The sequence below is a fragment of the Vipera berus genome, assembly GCF_964194415.1.
Source record: "Vipera berus genome assembly, chromosome: 1".
Classification (NCBI taxonomy): domain Eukaryota; kingdom Metazoa; phylum Chordata; class Lepidosauria; order Squamata; family Viperidae; genus Vipera; species Vipera berus.
This window is the reverse complement of record NC_138202.1, coordinates 203,093,547-203,111,241: the sequence shown is the minus strand read 5'-3', so window position 1 is coordinate 203,111,241 and position 17,695 is coordinate 203,093,547.

The window sequence follows — 17,695 nt, the reverse complement described above, 5'->3', positions numbered from 1 at the left end:
CAGCTGCTTACGTCAAGATACTTTTTCCTTCCATGGGGTAGAGGTGGGGGGCAGGAAAAACAAGGGATGGTTTTATACACACACACACACACACACAGAGAGAGACACACACACACACACGTGTGTGTGTGTGTTTGTGTGTTTCTAGTAGGCAGAAGCAGCTGGGAAAATGAGTTCACTTTGTTCATTTCCTGCCTTTTAGCAGATAAACAACGAATAAGAGCTTCATCCGACTGAACGGTACCTCTTCAGCTTTTGTTTAGAATAGACAAAGAATGGAAATATTTAATCTACTGCTATATATAAATCTGGAAGCTCTGTCTTTCCTTATTGTTTTCCTTTATCTCATGCGCTGGATATGAACTTGGGCACAAACACTTGGACCACAGGGCCATCTATCCATGCTCTTCACACCATTTGGTTGCTAGGGTGCCACTGGAGACACCAGCTGTGCTGATTGACTCCATGCCTTCCCTGTCATTTTTAGCAAAGAAAAAGACTTAGCTCCTTGGGGCGCAAATGGACAATGCTTTCCACGTGTGATGAGGAGTGGGGTTGATAATCTTGCATCAAAATGCAACAGAAGGAAGAGTCAGGTGTTGCATTCTTCTCCCTCTCTTCTCCTCCATATACACCCTTTTGTTACACACAAATATACCCCCCCTTTTGGGAGGGGGGCTGGGGAAGATTTTACTTTGATTCAGGTATCCCCTGCTTTAAACAGAATTGGAGAAATCCAAGTTTCGTTCTCTATTCAGTCACAGAACGAGTGAGTTATTTTGGGACAGGCACTGCCTTTTGGCTCACCCTATTTCATGTGAATATTACCCTGCAGAAAAAGTAAAGGGAGACCTCATGTTGCCTTGAGCTACCAGGGCAGGGCTGGGCAATTAATTTTCCCAAGGGGGTCACCCAGTGCTTTTTTTGTAAAAGCAAAAGGTGCCGGAACTCACACATGTCATACAACCCACCTTGCCTACCCTATAAGGTTCCATCCAAAAAAGGTGCCGGAACTCCGTTCTGAGCGTTCAATGACAAAAAAAGCCCTGGGGTCACCTAAGAAACTAGGGCTGTTGTGGAGAGCTTAACCAACAGAGCTATGAAGGTGCGGAGAATCACACACACACACACACACACACACACACACATGTAACTTGGGGGAAAAAATAGCAGTCGCCTTCAAAATAAACGTGATGCAGTTGTATTGTGTGCATGATGTACACTTATTTACATTTGATATCTAATTTCCAGTGACACCTCGCAGGCTAGGCAAGGGCAGCCAAAGGGCTGGATGTGGCCTGGGGGGCGGTATCGTAAAATGCTAGGAGAATATAGATACAATATAGTATCAAGAATAAGGAGAAAGTGGTGGTGGTGGTGTTTTGGGCAGAACATTGAAGGACTGTTTTGTGTCATCACGGCTTGGATCAAAATGCTGCCTCAGGGTGAAACTGTGAGCCGAAGTGGAGCCTCATTTCTCCTTATTGACGAGGAGCATTAATATTGCTTCAGTCAGCAACAGCAGCAATGCTGGCAAAGCAGAACAGCCAAACGAGTTGGAGCAGCACCATCTTTATCAAGGCAAATGAACAGCACCTCCAAGGTACTTCATCAGGACAGACTGATGTGCCTCTGTGGGGGACTTTCAAGATGAACTGTGGCCAAGCTCCACACAAACAATAATTTCCCTTTCCTCTAACTTCTGGAAATGCTTCCTCACATTCTCGTGAATTCTTTCATTCATTCATATGATGTCAGCAGTATAGAATGTATCCTGATTGTAGAAAGGTTGTTCTCCATGCAAAGAGTTTCCAGTGTAAAAATTAAACCTGAGGGAAAACCATAGAGAAGGAAAGCAAGAGAGCAGAACTAAACAGGAAAGGTTCTAGTGCTTTATTTTAGTTAAAAAGATGAATAAGACAGAAATAAATAACTCAGCACCTTCAGAGGGTGCTGGACGTGACTTCAATTACATTAGGTGATGGGAAGTGACTATGGGAACTACAGTTCAAAATTTGCAGAGGGCACAAGTTACCTGCCTCTTCTTGCTGTAGGATACAAGCATATGTGAAAAAGGCTTCACCTGTTAAGCAGCAATTGCCGAAAACCAAGGAAGGAGATCCAGTGCAGAAATCATGGACACAGTGCAACTTTTGCAATCTTAGTCCATTGGACTCCCTATGGTCTGTTGGTAGCCATTAGTAGGAAAAGAAAGAAAATCCCTTTGGGCTATTGCTTGGAGTAGCTGGAAAAATATCCCAGAAGATCCACTTCTTTAGAAATAATTATTTGATTTTATTAATTGAATTCAAGTGATGTAGCTGCCCGTACAACACGTGACTGAAGGCAGCTAAAGGCAACAAATAACCCTCCCCCATTAAACATAATAAAATGTACTGCCTTGAAGGCAGTTCAAATAACCAAGCAATCAAGATGGACTTACACAAGCATTCTTACTAATGCTTTGGGCAAAGCCAAGTTTTCAGGGCCCTTTCAGAAGTCAGGCAGTGTCACACTCATACAGATCTGGAGAGGAGTACAATTTCATATAGTAGATTAAAAACAAAGGTAAAAGTGTCCCTTCAGGTTTTTCTCCACTGGTTCTGACTGACTTTGGGAGACAGTGCTCATCTCCATTTCTTAAGCCAAAGAGCCAGCGTTGTCCGGAGATGTTTCTGTGGTCATGGGGCTGGCATGATGTCACACTGCAGCACAAAGCATATGACAAAACACGAAATGCTGTTACTATCCTGCATGCTTATATGCGGTACCTATTCAGCTGCGTGCATTTGCATGCTTTTGAACTGCTAGGTTGGGCAGGAGCTGGGATAAGTGACAGGAGCTCACTCCATCTCACAGCACTCAGTCTCAAACTGCTGAGCTGTAAACCTTTAGCGGTTTAAGTGTCATAACCACTGAGCCACTGCATGCCCTATTCAAATGATGAAACCTGGAGCATGCCAATTCTCATTGGACAGGCAAAGGTAATTACAAGAACAAGCACCTTGAATTGTACCAGCAGCTCATTGGTAACCAGTACAGCCTGCAAAGTAGCAGTATTACATAGATGTACAGAAAGGCAGCCATGATTACACACTGCTACATTCTGAACCAACTGTAGTTGGTTCAAGAGTACCCCAAGTACAGCACACTGCAGTAATCCAGATGATAGCTGACCAAGATGTGAGTTAGTTTTGAGTAGGGCCTTCCAGTCCCAGGACGGCTTCAATTACTGCACAATATGGATTTGTGCAAACACTTTTGTATCCAGGGCTGCTCTCGCTCTTCACCCAAAACTGTTAGTTTAGGACAGTGAGGGCAAATCTATGACACGTGTGTCAAAAGTCACATGCTATGACATTTTGGGTGACACCCCAGTGTTCATCAATACCTGATAACAACTGTTCTTGAACAATTTTTGGAGGCTGCGAAGGCTGCGTGAGAATGCAATGTGCTTTCACACGGTCCCTAGACCCTCTAGAGAAGTCGTGGGAGAGGGCCGTGCTCTCGTGTGGCTTCCAGACCCTCTGAAAATTGCATGAGAATGGGGTGTGCTTTTACATGGTTTTTGGAACCTGCAGAGTGCATAGAAGAGCATTCTCCAGTCACTTTACAACTGAAGATCTCATGCAACCTGGAGCAGCCTCGGGTAGGCTGCAGAGGCCTGTAAACAGAAAGAGAACACAGCCTGAAAGTAAGTGGTTCATGGCTAATCCTGGTGACTGCTGCACTGTGGGGGCAATCATGTTATTCCCCAAGGCTTGTATGCACAAGGCACGGCTATGTAAAACTGCTACTTTGCAGGGAAGTGCAAGTGACTTTTTGAGTGGCAGCAGTGGTACCAGGCCCAGCACTACTGCTGAGTGCCAATGTTCAGGGGTGGCCTAGATGAGGGGTGGGGATTTAGATTTTTTTTTCTCTTTTGTTCAGAGGTGGGATGGGTATGATATGTCAGCAGTCAGGCATTTTTCTGAATTTTTGACATGCTGAGCCCCACCATCACTGGTCTAGGATGACACTCCCAAATTGTGCACTAGGTCTGTTTGGGTCAGGACAATCCCCTGCAATCCTTTTGTTCCCATAGAATAGATGAATGCCTGAAGAGAAAGCAGTCTTACCACATGCCTTTGCAAGAGGAACAAAGTAGATCATTCCCTTCACCATAGATTTGTCTTGTGGTTGGCTGAATCTTCTAGACCTTTGAAAATGCTCTGCTATAAAGGGAGATGTTGGAAATTCAGCCAACCACAAGACAAATAGGTGGTGATGGGAACAATGCACTTTTCTTTTCGTGCAAAGGCATTTGAAATGACGGTTGTCTCCTCAGGATTCCTAGGAGGAAATATTTGGAGCAGTTTGTCTTGCATTTTGAAGAAGAGGAAAACAAGTTTGAATTCTGACTGGGAGGACTTGGGGGTGGGGGGTGGGGGGAAACTAATTTTTAAACGTTCCTACCAGTGAACCAGTCCAAAGCTGAAATCCTTATTAACTAGCTTCAAAACAGATGTCTGAGGGACAATTAGGAATAGGAGTAGCAAAATGTGGTTGAAAGAGCACCTGATCTCCAGTGGAGTTTTCTCTGGAGACATGAGGACACTGATATTAGCTGGTGTTGCATTGATTTCTGATGTAATGCTGTCCAAATATTTCAGACTGAACAACGTGCCCTGGCTTAAGGCAGGCAATAACTTTATCAGAACATCAAAACCTGCCAAAATCATTGTCGAAAAGCATCTTTGCCATGACAATAGAAAATGCACTTAAATATCTGCTGAGAACCTGAGGAGGAAGAACATTCCAAAGTCGAAATGAAGAATTGAATACAACTCTGAGCCATGACGTAACAGGCCCAAGTATTTGAAAGAAGACTACTTGATGCTGACATATTAAAATGGAAATATTATGCATTTTGGTGGGCAATTGGCATCATTTCTGGCATTATAATTTGACAACTGATTTCACTATCTCTTAAATCAGCCTTTGCTAACCACAACTTAATCACTGGCTGTGGTAATTGATAGGGGTGGGAAGTGCAATTCACCGAATTGGTGCCATATGTGTGTGGATGTTCCAGGAGATATAGTTGAAACAACCTTGTCGTAAGCCCCTGTCTTGTCTCCAAACTCCAGAGGGTGTTAAGTATGGAAGAGTTACAGTAAGGTTTCAAATATCTTGCATAATGTCCCGGAAGAAAGATTCATACTGAAAAATCAAATTGTTATATTCTTTTGTCTTAGAGCACAGAAAAAAGGAGAGAAAAGCAAAGCAATAGAAGTTACTGGATTTATGCTTAGGTCTATTGCTATTCTTGCTGCCCATAGTAAAAAAAAAGGGCTGTTGCTAAATTATTGAACATCTCTGAGTGTCAGAATCAAAAATTCAGACGAAAGGAGGGATACTTTCCTTGGATTGCTCATCTGTCAAACTAGGAAACAGGGTGCCAGAAGGAAAAGATAAAACTGAACTAGTGGTTCTAGTGGTTAAGGCACCAGGCTACAAACCAGTTCTAGCCTTGCCTTAGCCATTAAAGCTGGCTAGGTGACTTTCAGCCAGTCACTCTCTCTCAGCCCAACCCACCTCACAGGATTGTTGTTGTGAGGAAAATAGGAGGAAGGTGTGTTGGAAACGTTCATTGCCTTGAGATATTTATAAAAAAAATATTAAATACTAAACAAAAATTTGTCTCCCCAAATAGTGTATCAGAATATGCTCTACGCTAAGCTACTCTCCTTTCCTTTGACCTCCATGCTAAGGCAATTGACAAAAACCTAGAGGCTATATGAAAGTTAGTCCTGGCTCAGGATCATGAAACAAATGTTAGCGCCGGCTGAGTTTAGTTACCGGTAGTTTTGCTTTCCTGAACTTGCCTTTCTGTCCGTTTTCCTTTTTCTTAATTTGGTCTCTCCCCTACCTTGATTGGACACAAGAGAAAAGACCCAAGACACCATCTCTTAGGCTTAGATCACTGGCATCTAACTTCACCTAACAGAAGAAGTATCCAGAATTTTGCACATTCTATTACTGTACAGCAGACATGTCAAACACAAGGCCCGGGGGCCGGATCCGGCCCGTGAAGTGGTTTCATGTGGCCCGCAAAGCCATCCTGGAAACAGTGAGGGAACGGCCCCCACTGCCTTGGCCCTGGCCCAGAGACCCTCCTTCTGTCAGAGACCCTCAGATCTGTCCCACTCCTGCCCAGGCCCCCATAGGCACCCTTGATGCGAACGATGTAGAGCTGGCCACGCCCACCCAGTAGGCCATACGCACTCTAGCCACGCCCACCCAGTAGGCCACGCCCACCCTGGCCACGCCCACCCAGCCCCTTGAGGGCAACCGCAATGCTGATGTGGCCCTCAATGAAATTGAGTTTGACACCCCTGCTGTACAGGTTGTCCCCCAGTGGTGCTTAATGAATATTATTCCTTTCTTGATTTGTCCTCCCTGCCTTCTCTCATAGCATTCTGTTTCTGAGGTGTTTTCCCATGAATGTTGTAATTTGTTTACAGGTCAAAAAGGTAAGATGAGGGAGAGGATGGGATCCTGCTGTTGGTCCTGAACAAGGAGCTACTGCTGGGAGTAGCCATTGTCTCGGTAAAACAACCACTCTTGGAGAATTGCCTTGTTTCTGAAGGAATCTTTTGAACTCCAGTGAAGCTCATCTTTTAAGTCACAGTTTCTGGTCTCTGGAGATCCCCACCTATTGCTGCAATGCACGGACACAGCATCCCCCTGATCTTCTAAGATCCTGGAGCAAACAAGAAAATTAGCTCCCTCTTTTTACCACACATAGCTTCCCCCCCCCCCGTTCAAACAAATAGTTCATTTTTAATCAGACAAGTACAACAAGATGTTCAGCTTTCTCCCTGCTGGTGCATATACGTTGCCGTGGAGATCTGAGGGCTTTCATCTCAAAATATATAGATGCAATTTCCTTCTTAAAAATATCCTGTTTGTTGTTGTCTGTAAGAGAGAAGAAAATAGCCCAGGAAAGTGGTGCCAGATCATTGTGATTTCAATGCAGAAACAACAAAGAGCTTTGGCTAGGTTCCTCAACAACAACACCATCACCACCACTATTCCATCTGCCCATTTTCAGGTTTATGCAACTCATTACCCCCCGTTGATAGGGCTCGCAACTTGGGAGTCCTCCTGGATTCACGGCTCAGTTTGGAAGATCATATAGGAGCCGTGACCAGGGGGGCTTTTGCCCAGATTCGCCTGGTGTGCCAGTTGCGTCCCTATCTGGACCGAGATGCTCTACGTACAGTCACTCATGCACTCGTGACCTCCCGGTTAGACTACTGCAATGCCCTCTACATGGGGTTGCCCTTGAGGACCACCCAAAGGCTTCAACTGGTGCAGAATTCAGCCACGCGAGTTTTGATGGGAGCTTCCCGATACTCCCGTGTAACACCTCTTCTCCGTGAGCTGCATTGGCTTTCGGTTGCCCTCCAGGTGAGATTCAAGGTGCTGGTAATGACCTATAAAGCCCTAAATGGCTTGGGTCCGGACTATCTAAGGGAACACCTGCTGCTGGCATCATCTTCCCATCGTCCTGTGCGCCCCCACAGGGAGGGCCTTCTCAGGGTACCGCCGGTTAATGAATGCCGGCGGGTTATTCCCAGGGGAAGGGCGTTCTCTGTGGGTGCACCTGCCCTATGGAACCAACTACCCACAGAACTTAGGACTGCCCCCGACCTTCGCTCATTTTGCCGGGACCTGAAAACTTGGCTCTTTGATCTGTTTGGTCCAGACTGTGGGGTTGTTAATTTAACTGGGTTTTAGATTTACTCTTGGGGCTTGAATTTAATTTAATTGTTTTATTTGTTTTTAATTTTTTGTATTCATGGTTTTAACTGCCCTGTAAACCGCCCTGAGTCCTACGGGAATAGGGCGGTATACAAATCCAATAAAATAAAATAAATAAAAATAAATCCTTTGAATGGCTCCTTTACCTTGAGTAGGCTCCTCTTTTACATTTTTATTTGAAAAATAAGAAACCTATGTACTGTAAAAGAAGGTGCCACCCTTCACATCTCCCTCCCTTATTTTGAAGACTACTTCAAGAGGTGCCTGCAAGAGGTTTGAGTAGCCTTCTTCATACAGAAAACTGGAGGATGGCTACAGCCCAGCCCTTGGGTTGGATTGCTGGTTGGCTGAAAGAATATGTGCCCTGCAGAGGCATCTTATCAAATCTAGACGATTCATCACAATGATGAAATATATACCGTGATGTCATTCTGCAGGCTCTGTCCCAGGGATATCTGCATGTGACATTGCAGCACATGCTCCCCCCCAAAGGGCAACATTTTGAAGGTGGCATTACAATACAAATTTCATATTTCTCTCCCTTGCAGAAGCCCACTTTTATGAATGAAGCAGCTCTTCAGCCTGCTGCAGTTATTGTCCCAGTAGTCCAACAGATTAGAAACCCTTGCATAATTCAGTGAATGTCTTGCTCCAGAGTTTTTTTCTTGGCACTTTACGAATCCAAATACTTATGGATTATATGAAACGCTTATGCATTTTAACAACTGTAAATTCAAAAACTGTCATTCCCAGCTCTTTTATTCTGGCTATTTAAGCACTGCTTCTTCCCTAAAAATAAATCAGCTTATGCTTTTAGACAGATACAGAAAAGTCCTTCTTATGCGATTATGATAAGCCAAATGCATTTCTTTTCCTGTACAAAAATAGCCCTTTTGCCCAAGGCTCAGAATCTTTGCTTTTTTTTTTGCTCATTTGCAGAAAAACTATTCTTTGCACTTACAGAAATGTTGTTTGAGGCCCAGTAATTAGTTTTTTTTGGGGGGGGAGTCGTCGTCTAGGCATTTCTCTTCCCAAGACAAAGCCTAGCTCCTTGAAAGATTAAGAGTTTAGAAAGGTAAAAAAAGAGATTTAAATTAATGCTGGGGAGCTCTTTGGATTTGCTGTAGCCAGCAACATTATGCTGCTAAGAGTCAATTCTCTGACAAATCTATCACATACCTTTAAAAGGTTGTAGGAGAAAGTATTGCATTTGCTGAGCATGGGTTTTCTGGTATATGATTGGACTGTCAAGTATAGTATCTATTTAAAAGTTTTCTGCACAAGAGCAGAACATTCTAAATTCTAATGTGTGGAGGGAATGGATTGGAGATTTAATCTTCTCTCTCTGATATTTACCCTTCATGGATTACTGCCTTGTCGTGGCGAAGGGGCTTGCGTAACTCAATGAAGCTATGAGGTATGCCGTGCAGGGCCACCCAAGACGGGCAGGTCATAGCAGAGAGTTCTGACAAAACGTGATCCACTGGAGAAGGAAATGGCAACCCACTCCAGTATCTTTGCCATGAAAACCCCATGGACAGTACCAAAAGGAAAAAAGATATGACGCTGGAAGATGAGCCCCTCAGGTCAGAAGGCGTCCAATATGCTACTGGGGAAGAGCAGAGGGCAAGTACTAGTAGCGCCAGAAAGAATGAAGCAAGTGGGCCAAAGCTGAAAGGACGCTCAGCTGTGGATGTGTCTGGTGGTGAAAGGAAAGTCCGATGCTGTAAAGATTTTTTCTCCATAGGAACCTGGAATGTAAGATCCATGAATCAAGGAAAGCTGGACGTGGTCAAACAAGAGATGACAAGACTAAACATCGACATCTTAGGTATCAGCGAACTAAAATGGACAGGAATGGGTGAATTTAATTCAGATGATCATCAAGTATACTACTGCGGGCAAGAATCCCTCAGAAGAAATGGAGTAGCCTTCATAGTCAATAAAAGTAGGAAAAGCAATACTGGGATATAATCTCCAAAATGACAGAATGATCTCAGTTCAAATCCAAGGCAAACATTCAATATCACAGTAGTCCAAGTCTATGCCCCAACCACCAGTGGTGAAGAGGATGAAATTGACCAGTTCTATGAAGCCCTACAGTACCTTATAGAACTAACACCAAAAAATGATGTCCTTATCATCATGGGGGAGTGTAACGCTAAAGTAGGAAGCCAAAAGATAACTGGAATAACAGGCAGGTTTGGCCTTGGAGTACAAAATGAAGCAAGGGACAAGCTGATAGAATTTTGTCAAGAGAATACGATGGTCATAGCAAACACTCTTTTCCAACAACCCAAGAGATGGCTCTACACATGGACATCACCAGACGGTCAACACAGAAATCAGATTGACTGTGCTCTGCAGCCAAAGATGGAGAAGCTCTATACAGTCAGTAAAAATAAGACCAGGAGCTGATTGTGGCTCAGATCATGAGTTTCTTGTTGCAAAATGTATGCTTAAACTAAAGAAAATAGGGAAAAACAGTAGGCCACTCAGGTATGAACTAAATCATATCCCTGACGAATATACAGTAGAGGTGATAAATAGATTTAAGAATTAGATCTGATAGTCAGAGTGCCTGAAGAACTATGGATAGAGGTTCACAACATTATACAAGAAGTAGTAACTAAAACCATCCCAAAGAAAAAGAAATGCAAGAAAGCAAAATGGCTGTCTGAGGAAGCTTTGCAAATAGCTGAGGACAGGAGGGAAGCAAAAGGCAAGGGAGAAAAAGAAAGATACGCCCAATTGAATGCAGAATTCCAGAGAATAGCTAGAAGAGATAAGAATGCCTTCTTAAATGAACAGTGCAAAGAAATAGAAGAAAACAATAGAATAGGGAGGACCAGAGATCTCTTCAAGAAAATTGGAGAGATGAAGGGAACGTTTCATGCAAAAATGGGCATGATAAAGGACCAAAATGGCAGGGACCTAATAAAGGCAGAAGAGATTAAGAAGAGGTGGCAAAATTACACAGAAGAACTATACAAGAACGAGCTTAACATCCCTGATAACCATGATGAGGTGGTCACTGACCTCGAGCCAGACATCCTAGAATGTGAAGTGAAGTGGGCCTTAGAAAAGCTGAGCAACAACAAAGCTAGTGGAGGTGACAGTATTCCAGCTGAGCTATTCAAAATCTTAAAAGACGATGCAGTAAAAGTGCTACACTCAATTTGCCAGCAAATTTGGAAAACTCAACAGTGGCCACAGGATTGGAAAAGATCAGTTTACATTCCAATTCCAAAGAAAGGCAGTGCCAAAGAATGTTCAAACTATCGCACCATTGCACTCATTTCACATGCTAGTAAAGTTATGCTTAAAATCCTACAAGCTAGACTCCAGCGATATGTGGCTCGAGAACTACCAGAAGTACAGGCAGGATTTCGAAGAGGCAGAGGAACTAGAGATCAAGTTGCCAACATACACAGGATCATGGAGAAAGCTAGGGAGTTCCAGAAAAATATCTACTTCTGCTTCATTGACTATGCTAAAGCCTTTGATTGTGTGGATCACAACAAACTGTGGCAAGTCCTTAAAGAGATGGGAGTACCAGACCATCTTATTTGTCTCTTGAGAAACCTATATGTGGGCCAAGAAGCAACAGTGAGAACTGGACACGGAACCACTGATTGGTTCAAAATTGGGAAAGGAGTCCAGCAAGGCTGTATATTGTCACCCTGCCTGTTTAACTTATATGCAGAGCACATCATGAGAAAGGCAGGGCTAGATGAATCAAAAGTTGGAATTAAGATTGCCGGGAGAAATATCAACAGCCTAAGATATGCAGATGATATCACTCTAATGGCAGAAAGTGAAGAGGAACTAAAGAACCTCTTGTTGAGAGTGAAGAAGGAGAGTGCAAAACTCGGGTTGAAACTAAACATTAAGAAAACCAAGATCATGGCATCCGGCCCTCTCAATTCCTGGCAAATAGATGGGGAAGAAATGGAGGTAGTGACAGATTTTATTTTCCTGGGCTCCAAGATCACTGCAGACGGGGACTGCAGCCAAGAAATTAAAAGACGCTTGCTCCTGGGGAGGAAAGCCATGGCAAATCTAGACAGCACACTAAAAAGCAGAGACATCACCCTGCCAACAAAAGTGCATATAGTCAAGGCTATGGTCTTCCCAGTTGCAATGTATGGCTGTGAAAGTTGGACCATAAGAAAGGCTGAGTGCCAAAGAATTGAAGCCTTTGAACTATGGTGCTGTAGAAGACTCCTGCGAGTCCCTTGGACTGCAAGGCGATCAACCCGGTGTTGTGACTCAGGGCCAGCCTGTGGGTCCGACAGCCGGCTCTGATGTATCGGATGACTCTGAGGGGGAGGAGGGAAACGAACCGGCTGATGATGGTTTGGAGGAGGGAAACGAACCGGCTGATGATGGTTTGGAGGCTTTGCAGAGTCCTCAGCCGGGGACCTCTTCTCAGCTGCGTGAGCCCGAGAGTGCGGAGGAAGATGACCCACAGCTGGCCCTGTTCAAGGACGCCCGACGCAGGAGGCAGTCAAGCAGGAACAAACAAAGAAAGGCTGCAGGACTCCTCGGGAGGAGGCACAGGGAGACCACGCCCTGAGCTCTCTATAAAAGGAGTGTTTGGGGAGGGGCTGGTTGCTGAAAGCAACTTTTCCGCTTGAGAAGACAAGCTCTAGTGTTTTTGTTAACTGCGTAATTAAATCTTGGCAGAAGCCTTTTAGCCTTGGACGCTTTCCAGTCTCTTCTTTTGAATAGGGGTTGCGAGAAGAGGGCTGGTTCAGAACAGTTTGCTTTCAGCCACCCACCCCTTATTACTTCGATGGAGCAGCTTCTTGCCGAGAATGCCCAGCTCAACCAGCAACTCACCTTGCTGGCCACTCAGGTGGCACAACTGCAGGCTCAGGTACATGCTGCCCCCCCACCCAGGAGGAAATGTCAGATAGCTATGCCGGATAAATTTGCTGGTAAACCAGAACTGTTTCCTGCCTTCCTGGGACAATGCCAGCTTTATATCAGCGTGAGAGCAGCTGATTTCCCCACTGACCGAGATAAGGTGGGATTCGTGTTGAGCCTTCTGTCGGGAGATGCAGCTCGTTGGGGCACGCCTCTGTTGGCACAGCCTAGCCCTTTGTTGGATAACTTTGGGGGGTTTTGTGACCATATGCGCCTCATGTACGAGGACCCGATTAAGGCGCAGACTGCCACCCGACGCCTGAAAGCTTTGAGGCAGGGTCAGCGCCCTCTACAGGCCTATATCAGCGATTTCCGGCTGCTTAGCCAGGATTCCGCCTGGAATGAGGCTGCGCTCGTGGATGCCTTTCAGGATGGCTTGTCAGAGGAGATGTTGGATGAGCTGGCCCGCGTGGACATTCCCTCAGACCTGAATGGGCTGATCCATCTTTGTCTGCGGATCGATGCCCGGCTGCAGCAGCGTAAGAGTCGCCGTGCCACCCCACAGACCCCTGCCGCCCCTGTTGTGCGTGAGCCCCCAGTCCAGAGGGAGGAGCCAATGGAGCTGGGTGCCGCCAGGTCCCGTCTATCGGTGACGGAAATGGACAGACGACGATCGGAGGGGTTGTGTTTTTACTGTGGGGACCCTGGACATTTGGCTGCTTCTTGCCCGAAGAAGCGTCAGCGGGCGTCAGTGACCAAGCCGGCCCTGAGAAAGTCCCCTGCTTTGCTGTCGGGAAACGGCCCGAGCCCGATCTAGACGGTGTGAAAGATCGGGCGAACCACAACGGCCACGCCGAGCGACGCCGTTCCGACGGTGCCTGTGAACCTCCACGGCATTTGATTTTGGAGGCACGACTGATCCTTCCTGGCAAGCCAGAGGGGGTTCCGGTCCATGCCTTAATTGACTCTGGGGCTACCACTAACTTTATGGATTCGGCCTTTGTGGCCAAATGGGCTGTTCCCCAGTGTCCAGTGGATCCGCCCATGCTTGTGGAGACCATCGATGGTCGAGTGCTCCTGTCCGGGCCTATTACGGCCGCCACGCAACCCGTGTGTATGGCCATCAGTACCCATGTGGAGGCCATTCAGTTCTACGTCACTTCGGAACTGCACTTCCCCGTGGTCTTGGGACTGGCGTGGCTCCGGGCGCATGATCCACAGATCTATTGGTCTCAGAACTTGGTCACCTTCCCAAGTTTGCAGTGCGTGGACCACACCCGCCATATCTGTGCCGGCCAGGTGGAGGGTTCCCCAGGGGTTTCCTTGCCTCCCGAACTGTCCGACTTTGCTGACGTGTTCAGTGAGTCAGAGGCGGACCAATTACCCCCGCACAGGCCCTACGATTGCTCCATTGACCTAGTCCCTGATGCGCCTCTCCCAGTGGGGCGTTTGTACTCCATGTCGGAGCCCGAGTTGGCTGCATTGCGGGACTTCCTGACAAAGAACTTGGCTCATGGTTTCATCCGGCCCTCGTCCTCGCCAGTGTCTGCGCCCGTGCTCTTCGTCAAAAAGAAGTCGGGCGAGTTACGACTTTGCTGTGACTACCGGAAACTCAATGCCATCACGGTGCGTAACCGCTACCCGCTGCCCCTCATCCCCGAGCTCTTGGACCGACTCCGGGAGGCTAAGATCTTCACGAAACTGGACCTGCGTGGAGCTTACAACCTCGTCAGGGTTCGGCCGGGTGATGAGTGGAAGACGGCGTTTGGTACTCGCTATGGACATTTCGAGTACACGGTGATGCCGTTTGGCCTGACCAACGCCCCCGCTGTGTTTCAGCATTTTATGAACGACATCTTTCGGGATCTGTTGGACCAGTTTGTTGTGATTTACCTGGACGACATCCTGATTTACTCCCCGTCGCGTGAAGCGCATCATCAGCATCTCCGTCAGGTCCTGCAGCGCCTCCGGAAACATCGGCTGTTTGCCAAGTTGGAGAAGTGCCAGTTCTACCAGGTGACCATTGATTTCTTGGGCCACCGCATTTCTCCTGAGGGCATCGCCATGGAACCGAGTAAAGTTGAGTCGTTGCAGAGTTGGCAACCCCCGCGTCGCGTGAAGGATGTTCAGCGACTTCTTGGATTTGCCAACTACTATCGGACATTCATCCCTGGCTTTGCTGCCTTGACAGCCCCCCTCACCCGGCTCCTGCAGAAGAAGACTCGGTTCCAGTGGAACGCCCCCGAACAACAGGCGTTCCAAGCTTTGAAGGACGCCTTCATGAAGGAGCCCATCTTGAAGCATCCTGACCCGCAACGGCCGTTTGTCGTGGAGGCGGACGCCTCCGACATTGCCATTGGGGCCGTGTTACTCCAGGCAGCGACGCCCAACGGTACCCTTTTCCCGTGCGCGTATCACTCTCGGAAATTGAACCCCTCGGAGCGCAACTATACCATCTGGGAGAAGGAGCTGCTGGCCATCAAGGCAGCGTTCGAGGCTTGGAGGCATCATCTGGAGGGGGCGCGGCATCAGATCGAGGTCCGGACGGACCACAAGAATCTGGAAAGCCTGCAGACCGCTCGGAATTTGAACCAACGCCAGATCCGGTGGTCCCTCTTCTTTGCGAGGTTTGACTTCCGGGTGCGGTACATACCAAGCGGGCACAACCAGAGAGCGGATGCTCTGTCCAGGAAGCCCGAGTACACCCGAGTGGAAGACAAGCTTCCGCCCAGGACAGTGATCCCCGTCGAGTCTTTTGCTGCGGTGCGGGAGCCGGTGGATATACGGGCTCGGATCCGGGAGGCGCAGCAGCAGGAGGCGTGGGTGGCTCAGCGGAAGGAAGAGGTGGGGCCAGATTCGCCTTGGTCGGTCACGGATGGACTCCTGTATTATCGTGACCGGCTCTATGTTCCAGGAGGGCCACTCAGGGGACTCGTCCTCAGCCAATGTCATGATAACCCGGCTGCGGGGCATTTTGGCCTGTTCAAGACTCTGAACCTGGTCTCCCGTACCTTCTGGTGGCCCCGAGTCCGACACGATGTCCAGTCTTATGTCACCTCCTGCGTCCCATGCAGGCAGGCCAAGTCAGCGACAGGGGCCCCGCCTGGTTTACTGCAGCCTTTGCCAACGCCCAAGAGACCCTGGGGGGCTGTGTCCATGGACTTTCTGACGGATCTACCCCCATCCTCCGGCTTCACGACAGTGTTTGTGGTGGTGGACATGTTGACCAAGATGGCACACTTCATCCCCTGTCGCGGCTTACCGTCAGCTCGCGCCACTAGTCGCATGTTCATCCAACAGGTGTTCCGGCTGCACGGCCTTCCCGATAGAGTCGTCTCCGATAGGGGGGCCCAGTTTACAGCCCGCTTCTGGCAGGAGTTGATGCGGGCGTTGGACATTAAGGTTTGCCTCTCGTCCGCGCATCATCCTCAGACCGACGGGGGTACCGAGAAGGTCATCGGCATCTTAGAGCAGTATCTGCGCTGCTACGTTAACCTGCAGCAGGACAATTGGGTGGACTATTTGGCCATAGCCGAGTTTGCCTTTAACAACTCGCAGCACACCTCCACGCAGATGACACCGTTCCTGGCCAACGTGGGTTATCACCCCCGGTTTTTCCCCCTTTCTCCCGTGGACTCACCGGAGCCGGCAGCGAACGAATTCATGGCGGAGTTACAGGCAATCCATCGGTTGGTGCGACGGCAGCTGGAGAAGGCCAAGGCCGACTACAAGAGGTTCGCCGATCGGTCGAGAAGGGATACGCCTCCACTATCGGTGGGGGATCGGGTCTGGCTGTCCACCAGGAACCTGCCATCCACTCGGCCGGCGAGGAAGCTGGACCACCGTTACCTTGGACCGTTCCCAGTCGAGGCCGTCATCAACCCGGTCGCCTATCGTTTAACTCTGCCACGTTCCCTGCGCGTGCACCCCGTCTTCCATCGGTCCTTGCTGGTCCCCGAACAACCGGCCTGTCCACTTCGCCAGGCGGAACCTCCACCATCAGGAACTCGTGATGGAGGCAGCACCCCCGAGTACGAGGTCGCCAGCATCAGGGATTCCCGCTGGCTGAAAGGTCGCTTCCAGTACCTGATCGAGTGGAAAGGGTACGGGCCGGAGGACTTCACATGGGAAGACGCGACCGCCGTTCATGCCCCTGCATTGGTGACTGCTTTTCACGAACAGTTTCCATCCCGACCGCATCCGGATCGGCAGACCCGGGGGAAGGGCCCTGCGGTGCGGGATAGTGTTGTGACTCAGGGCCAGCCTGTGGGTCCGACAGCCGGCTCTGATGTATCGGATGACTCTGAGGGGGAGGAGGGAAACGAACCGGCTGATGATGGTTTGGAGGAGGGAAACGAACCGGCTGATGATGGTTTGGAGGCTTTGCAGAGTCCTCAGCCGGGGACCTCTTCTCAGCTGCGTGAGCCCGAGAGTGCGGAGGAAGATGACCCACAGCTGGCCCTGTTCAAGGACGCCCGACGCAGGAGGCAGTCAAGCAGGAACAAACAAAGAAAGGCTGCAGGACTCCTCGGGAGGAGGCACAGGGAGACCACGCCCTGAGCTCTCTATAAAAGGAGTGTTTGGGGAGGGGCTGGTTGCTGAAAGCAACTTTTCCGCTTGAGAAGACAAGCTCTAGTGTTTTTGTTAACTGCGTAATTAAATCTTGGCAGAAGCCTTTTAGCCTTGGACGCTTTCCAGTCTCTTCTTTTGAATAGGGGTTGCGAGAAGAGGGCTGGTTCAGAACACCCGGTCAGTCCTAGAGATCAACCCTGACTGCTCTTTAGAAGGCCAGATCCTGAAGTTGAAACTCAAATACTTTGGCCACCTAATGAGAAGGAAGGACTCACTGGAGAAGAGCCTAATTCTGGGAAAGGTTGAGGGCAAGAGAAGAAAGGGATGACAGAGAATGAGATGGCTGGATGGAGTCACTGAAGCAGTAGGCATGAGCCTAAATGGACTCCAGAAGATGGTAGAGGACAGGAAGGCCTAGAGGAACATTGTTCATGGGGTCGCG